This window comes from Macadamia integrifolia, chromosome 14 (assembly GCF_013358625.1).
Source record: "Macadamia integrifolia cultivar HAES 741 chromosome 14, SCU_Mint_v3, whole genome shotgun sequence".
In the NCBI taxonomy this organism is placed as follows: domain Eukaryota; kingdom Viridiplantae; phylum Streptophyta; class Magnoliopsida; order Proteales; family Proteaceae; genus Macadamia; species Macadamia integrifolia.
The window spans coordinates 629,059-637,464 of record NC_056570.1 but is presented as its reverse complement, the minus strand read 5'-3'; the positions used below and the strand labels follow the sequence as shown (position 1 = coordinate 637,464).

General features: G+C 45.2%; 1 non-coding gene across 1 annotated transcript; it reads right to left on the bottom strand.

Annotated features, from left to right (window-relative positions):
• Positions 1-221: 221 nt before the first annotated feature.
• Positions 222-377, bottom strand: LOC122062248. Its single transcript, XR_006134870.1, has one exon. It is a non-coding gene; the product is annotated as a 5.8S ribosomal RNA (ribosomal RNA).
• Between the last annotated feature and the right edge of the window lie 8,029 nt (positions 378-8,406).

Sequence of the window (8,406 nt, the reverse complement as noted above, 5' to 3'; positions counted from 1 at the left end):
CATTGAATGGCAATCAGGGTCACCAGAGCCCAATGGGAGCAGAACACGCACACGATGTCCGAACAATGGCAAAGTGGCTCGACCCACCACTCATCGTGACGCTTGCCACACGACGAGCCCTTGACTTTGGGCCGACCGCACCTCGAACAGAGACACGGGGGGCCAATCTTCGCTCCGCACCACCACCACAAGGGGTAAAGGAGGTGGGGCAACATGACGCGTAATGCCCAGGCAGGCGTGCCCTCAGCCCGATGGCCTAGGGCGCAACTTGCGTTCAAAGACTCGATGGTTCATGGGATTCTGCAATTCACACCAAGTATCACATTTCGCTACATTCTTCATCGATGCAAGAGCCGAGATATCCGTTGCCGAGAGTCGTTAAGATAAAGATTCGGATCTAGGATGACCACACCACACCCAAGGCGCAATGATGTCATGTCCTTTCCGTTGCGAGTTCCTTGGCGCCGACTGCGCCGGTGGTTGTGTTTGGGTCCAATGCTACAAAGGATCGTAGGCCAACCTTTTACAAGGGTCAGGAAGGAAGGAGCTCACGCTCCCACGCCCTACCTTGATCGCGCAACGCAACATGTTCACGGGTCCCGCTGGGCAGGTATCGACAATGATCCTTCCACAGGTTCACCTACGGAAACCTTGTTACGACTTCTCCTTCCTCTAAATGATAAGGTTCAGTGGACTTCTCGCGACGTCGACGGCGGTGAACCACCCACGTCGCCGCGATCCGAACACTTCACCGGACCATTCAATCGGTAGGAGCGACGAGCGGTGTGTACAAAGGGCAGGGACGTAGTCAACGTCAGTGTTCATGAGGAATTCATGCAAATTGGGACTGAATCGAGGTAGTATATGGCTAAAATTCTGCAGAGAAAGCATAGGCAGAATTTTATTAAATTTCAGATTCTTGAATTGGGAAGTAATGGTCTAAATTCTTCCATAAAATCTATTGCTGAGCTTGCTTGGGGTTGGAATTTAAGTACTGTTACTGTATTCCTTCCAATTGACCTCAAATGAATGGTGAATTATAGGGAAAATGGATGCAGCCATTCAATTTACCCAATTCATTTCCAATTCTGAATTTTGTTTAGGGAATAGGATAGTAGGTTGTTATGGAGTTTTAATTACTATAATTGGTAGTTCTAGGGACTTTAGAATGCCTTTAGAGGCATTAGGAAACCCTCCACATGCTGTCATGCACACTGGCCTTCGGCCATAAGCAGCCCAAGTGAGGCAAACCAACCGGACAGCCTACAGAGTTGCAGAAATTTCTGCAAAAATGACCTACTGATCGGACAAGCGGCCAGCCGGTCTGAACTTTCCGGTTGGGTGTTTTCAAGGCTGACCAGCCCCTGTTTTGGCTGAAATATACCCTGCCCCTTGTGATTTATGTTCCCTACCTTTTTACCCAAATTAACCCTATGGGTAGGTGTAGTTCAGGGGGCTTTTCTGAGACTATAAATTATATTAGTACATAGGCTGTTGGGAGTTGTTTTGGGTTCAGCAGTGAACCTGTATATAGTTAAATTAGATGTTATAAATGTTTAACAATATGATACACATTTGGTTTAGGAACCTAAAACTTATTAGGCGAGGACACGTGATTGATTACGGGGGATCCTATCTTACCTTGTGAATGGATTTTGAGGTGAGTGGGTGTTTGACTTATTTTTCTTAGTATTTTATATATTTGAATTCTGCATGCTCATGTGTAACGTGATGGAAATCCTTGTTTTGCATGTATTTTATATAAAATTATATATATTACACATGTGGTATGGTTTTATCGAGATTGATGTGATCGTGGTTTTGTGGATGTGTAGTTATATAGTTGTGTGGTAGTGACTGTAAACTTGACGGACTGAGACATGGTATAGTCAATGAAGTATTGTGGTACCATGGGCTTGGAGGTCGGTATTATAGTTATAGCCATAATTGGATGATTGGATGTTATATATTGCTATGGATACATGTAGATTGCATATGGTTAAGATTCATAAACCCTGGTGCTACACCCCTTGCTAGTAGGGGGTTAGGTACTGGGTAATCCCAAGGGATGGTATATTATTGAGAATACCATATCCACAGTATGACGTACTGCACCTAGAGACAGATGCTGCACGGGTGACCAATGTGTTTTCCAAGACCCACAGTGTAATACCCTACTTCTTAAACCCGATCTGATTTCACGGTTGAACCGGTTAACCGTGCAAGGACCAAACCAGAGGGAGTTAGAGCGGGTTCCTTATGGGCTATGATGGCAAGGGTGACCTTAAACACCGGCTGACCCAACAAGTCCGAGCCAGTGCCAGAAGAGACGGGAGTACCCAAGCCGTGTACATGCACCTACCATAAGGCCATGTACGGATAAAGCAGGTATTATAGCCGTATTTTAAGGTATATACGTATACTACATCGTATGCCAGGAGTAGGGTTCGCGCCAGGCCCGGACTCTGTCAAAATCCCAAGTTTTGGCCCTCCGGTGGGCGGACAGGTGGGTGCACCCACCCACTTGAGTGACCCATCCATGTGCACTGTTCACTTATTTAGGAATTATATATATAGCTTAGGATTTTATTTTCTTTTCATTTATGACACCGTACGTTGGTGAGGATAGTAAAGAGGAGAGGGAAAAGAAAGGGAAGAAGAAGGGAAGAGAAGGAAGAGAAAGAAGGGAAGGATTTCAGCGGCGCCGAAGCTTGATCTTCCCATTCCGGCGCCGGAAGAGTGATCTTCAACTCTAGATCTACATTTGGAGGTAAACAAAGTCAGGTTCTTTGAACATTCACCATACCCAAGCTTAAACCCTTGATTCGAGTAGGGTTTCTTGAGATCTTGTAAATCCCCTTTGAAATGATGAATCTAAGGTTTAATGGATGATTTATGTGTTGATCTTGAAGGATTTGAAGAGGTATTGACAAGGTGAAAGAAGCATTGTGGGTTTGAAGTGATTTGGAGGGTTTGAAGTTGTTCTTGAGCAAAGAAGGTAAGATGGTTTCCCATTCCTTGAATCTAACCTGGATCTAGGTTAGAACTATCCTATAAGACCTTGAAGGTGTGAAGAATGGATGGGAAAAGCCTCCATTTGAATCCCCAAAGAATGGAGGAAGTTGGGAAGAAACGGTGGTTTTCCCGCCAAGACCGATGGGTGCAACCGGTGGGCCCCTACCCGCCTGTGGGCACCCACCTGAGAGGGCAGGGGGGCTTCGGGCACAATCGGCGGGCCCAACCGGCGGGCCACCCTACCCGCCGGTCCTAGCAGGGGCCCCTGGCCCAATTGGTGGGTGGAACCGATGGGCCCTACTGGCGGGCCCCTACCCGCCGGTCCAAACCGGTGGGTAGGACCGGTGGGCCAGACTTCCCACCTGTCTGACCCACCTGTGTGGATCACCTTGGACCGGTGGGTAGGACCGGTGGGCCAGACTGCCCACCTGTCTGACCCACCTGTGTGGCTCCGAAGGTGATCCTTATGTTCGATTGGACCCAAATCGGACGTGTGACCTTCTTTTGATGTTCTAAACATGATTTTGTCATTAGATCTCATTAATTTTGATCCTAAAATGGTGAAGTACTAACCCCGCTCAATTATGTTAGGTTCACCAAATCCTACCCGATTCGCACTGGATCTCACCCGTACCGAACGGGAATCCTTGTACGCTACAAGTAAGTGGGGAAAGGACGTTTGGCCTTGTGTCAAGGCATTGTTTGGCATTCATTTAATTATATCTAGTCTAGTAATGCCATCATGAATATGCTATGTAGATTAGTCATTCCTCACATTGATATGCATGTGTGCTATGTTTACTTTCCAAATACCAATTGAATGAGATGTTTATATGTTGAATGTGGATATCATTGTGTATGTTGCCATGATAGACTAGATGCCGTAGTCGGCTTGGAGACGAGTGCATTGGTGGCCTGTGGAATGGGACACGGAGGCACTATGCAATCGTACTATTGTCATATAGGAGCATGCGGTATTAGGATTTTCACCATCCCGTGCTACGACCCTTCCCAACAAGGGTTAAGGTGTTGGGTTATCATTTGGGGGGAAGCAGTGGTCGCGTTCGTCGGGTTACTGTGGCGGTTAGACATAACACCCAGCGGGTCATGTAGGACAGCCGGCAACCCAGGTGGTACATTCAAGAGGGCCAATCGTACTGCTTTTAAATTGCTGGAGTCAGTACCTTTATTTTCAGTCATTTACATTTCTGTTGAGAGCCGATGGACGGCATTGTCTTTAATTTTCCGAGTACTCACGGTGGGCCTTCTCCGACAGCCCTATGGGCATATCACGGGAGGGAGTTCGTGGCTCGTACCCGGAGTATACGCGCACTGTGGTTGTGGTAGCACTAAAACCAAGGACTTAGTAATGTTGCTTAGGTGGATGTGATTTAAAATGTATAGCATGGCATGTAGTGCATATAATGTGTTTTGATGTGTGGACTGCTGTGTGGTCCATCTTACCACTTACTGAGCTAGTGAGCTCATCCCACGTGTACACCCCTTTTTAGATGATTTTACAGGTCATACATCTGAGGAGCATGGGGTGGGTCCCATAGTCGAGTTTCCTGAAGAAGACTGGTGGACCCCTGAGGAGTTAGAGCACGGCACTGACTGCTCGTGCGAGAGTTGTGCTGTAGGACAACAGTTCTGAGGCCGAGCTGAGCTCCACCTTTGAGGCCGTGCTGAGCTCCACTTCTGAGGTCGAGCTAAGCTCTTCTATGTGATGCCGAGCTGGGCTCAACCCTTGATGTCGAGCTGAGCTCTAGCCTTGATATTGAGCTGAGCTGTGTACTTGGATTATTTTGATGATTTCCTTTACATACTTGATATATGAATTGTACTTTTATTGTGTAAATATCATGCCTTCGGGCCCACATGTATATAATTATTGTATCACAATTCGGGTATCAAGTATTATGGGATTATTCACAGGTAAAACTCAGTCTTCCGCTGATCTGATGAGCTTATATTAGTTGTGTGTATGCTGTGGTGGAATACAGTTTCTGATGATCCTGGCAGGTTTGGGTTAACCGGTGTTAACCCGGTCACTGGCCCGGTTCAGCGAGAACGGGGTGTGACAACATCAGTACAATACATCCCACAAAAAATGTTATGACAATTAAAGTACTTATGAATAGAAAAATTCAACAATTTATCTTATAGTTCACAAAGAGCAGTAGAAGACCAAATATTCTCCAAATAAAAAAAAAAAAAAAACTGATTGTAGATATATCCCACATGAAGCAAAATTAACACATAATTTCTAGACATGCTTTCAGGTATCTCAGAAACATAGTATAGATTCTATAATCGGATTGGATCCAATAACATTATGAATTGATAAGTAAACATTAGCTGGTTGTGATGAACCAATCACTAGTATTAGAGCATTCAGAAATCCTTCTAAGAGTTTTTAGTGAATGAAATATAATCCTCAACTTGTCATGGCTGGAGTTGTAGGGAATTCCAAGTTATGAATGTGTAGAGCCCTACTCTTTAAACCCAGTTTATTGACCGGTTGGTTTAGTTTAGTCTTGCAGGGTCCGAACCAAAAAGGGTCGATGTTGGTGCCATATGGTACATGATAGTAAGAGTGACATAAAATGCGGGGTGGCCGGACAAGATTGAGCCAATACCCAATGTGACTCGCACGCCTAAACCATGCCCTTACATGTATCACAAAGCTATGTACGATTAGGAAAAGTATGTCGTCATATTAAATGATGAGAACCTAGTCCACAACATGTGGCGAGAGGGAGATAAGTTTTAAGATTCCATTTCCCTCCAAAATAGAGCAATGTTGGCTTGTTTTGGCCAACTGGTGGATGTCACTAGTAGGTGTGAGACCCACCAATGTGACCCACCTGTGGGAAAAACGTGGGCCCCAGTGAACCCAACTTGGGTGAGCACATGTGTTTTGGATTCCACATCGTAATGAGTTCTCGTATTTTCGATAATGTCTGCTATTTTGATCGGTATCGCGATTTAATGTGTTTTGATCCATAAAAAAGCAAAAACAAACAGGCCTTAGAAGATATTTATGAGCCAAGTTATAAATAGCATTTATATCCTTCTCTCTCTCCCATTTATGATTTTCAGTAAAGGTTGGTGAGAGGAGTAAAGAAGAGGGAGAAAAGAGGAAGAAGGAGAGAAGGAACAAGGAAGAAGGTTCCCCCTTGGTTTCAGGAGCCGCGTCTTACCTTCTCATCGCTGGATTAGTGTCCGGTGTCTTGAGATCTTCTTTTGGAGGTAAGTAAGGCCCAAAACCCTAGAGATGTGATTTCCTTGAATGTTTGAGAAAGAGAAATAAAGATTTGGAGTTATTGAAGCGACATTTTGAGTTTGGAAGAAGAATCTGAAATTTTGGGGTTTTTCGAGCGAAGGTATGATTTCATTCCCCAAACCTTGATGATAATTTAGATCCATGGAATAATCAAGTAAATGAAGCTTAGAATGTGTGGGGAATGAAGTGGAAACACCCCCTTTGGGTTCCCAATAGGAGGAATGAAGAAATGAAGATGAACAACAAAGTAGAACACTTGTGGGTAGCATCGGCGGGTAGTCAGACCCACCAGTGTGACCCCCCAGTCTTACCTGGGCTTCTGGACCAATCGGTGGGTAAGACCAGTGGGTACCCTAACCCGCTGGTATGACCCACTGGTCTCTTTTGGGCCTATCGGCAAGTAGGACCGGCGGATGCAAGTTCCACCAGTATGACCCACCGGTCTGTGTCTGTGTACTATCTGCCTGGGCAGTTTGCATAGGTGGGTTCTCCTACCCACCTATATGACCCACCTGTAGAACAAATGAGCTCCGATGGAACTCAAACTCACCGACAACCTTCTTCATACTATTATACGTGTCATGACCATATCTTACGTCAATTATAATCCCAAAATGGACGTATTCTAAATTTCTATCTGTGTTAGGTTTTGAGACACTCGTCTTCACTCTAGATCTTACCCGTACTGCGGGTGTATATTCTCCTATAAGAATAGGTAAGTGAGGAAAGGACTTTGATCCTATTTTTGGAGTGTTTTTGGCATCTTATGCATTCATATAATATTTTGACATTACGAATGCCATTCACATGCATATTCTTGATTCATGTTGGATGCATATGAAAATGAACATGTTGTATCTCTAAATTTTCAATAATTGTTACTTGTTGTGAATCTTGATCATGGATTATTTAATGATTGGTTATGATGATGATTTTTTGGATATGTGTGAGATTTTTAGAATAGATGATGTAGTCGGTTTGAAAACGAATGCATTGGTATGCCGTGTTATGGGATGCAGAGGTACGATACAGTTGTTGTCACACCCCGTTCACACTGAACCGGAGCGATGACCGAGTTAACACCGGTTAACCCAACCCTGCCAGGATCATCAGATACTGTATTCCACCACAGCATACGCACTCTAACATAAGTTCATCAGATCAGCGGAAGACTAAGTTTTACTTGTGAATAAATCCCATAAACTTGATACCCGAATGGTGATACAATAATTATATACATTTGGGCCCGAAGGCATGATATATACACAAAAAGAGTAAAATTCAAATATCAAGTATATACAGGAAATCATCAAAAACCATCAGAGTACACAGCTCGGCTCGGTTTCAAGGCTGGAGCTCAGCTCGGCATCAGGGGTTGTGCCCAGCTCGGCATCACATAGAAGAGCTCAGCTCTGCCTCGGAAGTGGAGCTCAGCACGGCCTCCAAGGGGGAACTCAGCTCGGCCTCAGAACTGCTGTCCCGTAGCACAGCTCTCGCACAAGCAGTCTACGCCGTGCTCTAACTCCTCAGGGGTCCACCAGTCCTCTTCAGGAAACTCGACTGTGGGACCCACCCCATGCTCCTAAGATGTATGACCTGCAAAATCATCTAAAAATGGGGTGTACACGTGGGATGAGCTCACTAGCTCAGTAAGTAGAAAGATGGACCACACAACAGTCCACACATCACAACACATCATATGCACTACATGCCATGCTATACATTTTAAATCACATCCACCTAAGCAACATTACTAAGTCCTTGGTTTTAGTGCTACTACAACCACTGTGCGTATACTCCGGGTACGAGCCGCGAACTCCCTCCCGTGATACGCCCATAGGGCTGTCGGAGAAGGCCCACCGTGAGTACTCGGAAAAGTAAAGACAATGCCGTCCATCGGCTCTCAACAGAAATGTAAATGACTGAAAATAAAGGTGCTGACTCCAGCAATTTAAAAGCAGTACGATTGGCCCTCTTGAATGTACCACCGGGGTTGCCGACTGTCCTACATGACTCGTCGGGCGTAATGCCTAACCGCCACAGTGTCCGACAACCGCGACCCTTGCTTCTCCCCAAATGGTAACCCAACACCTTAACCCCTGTTG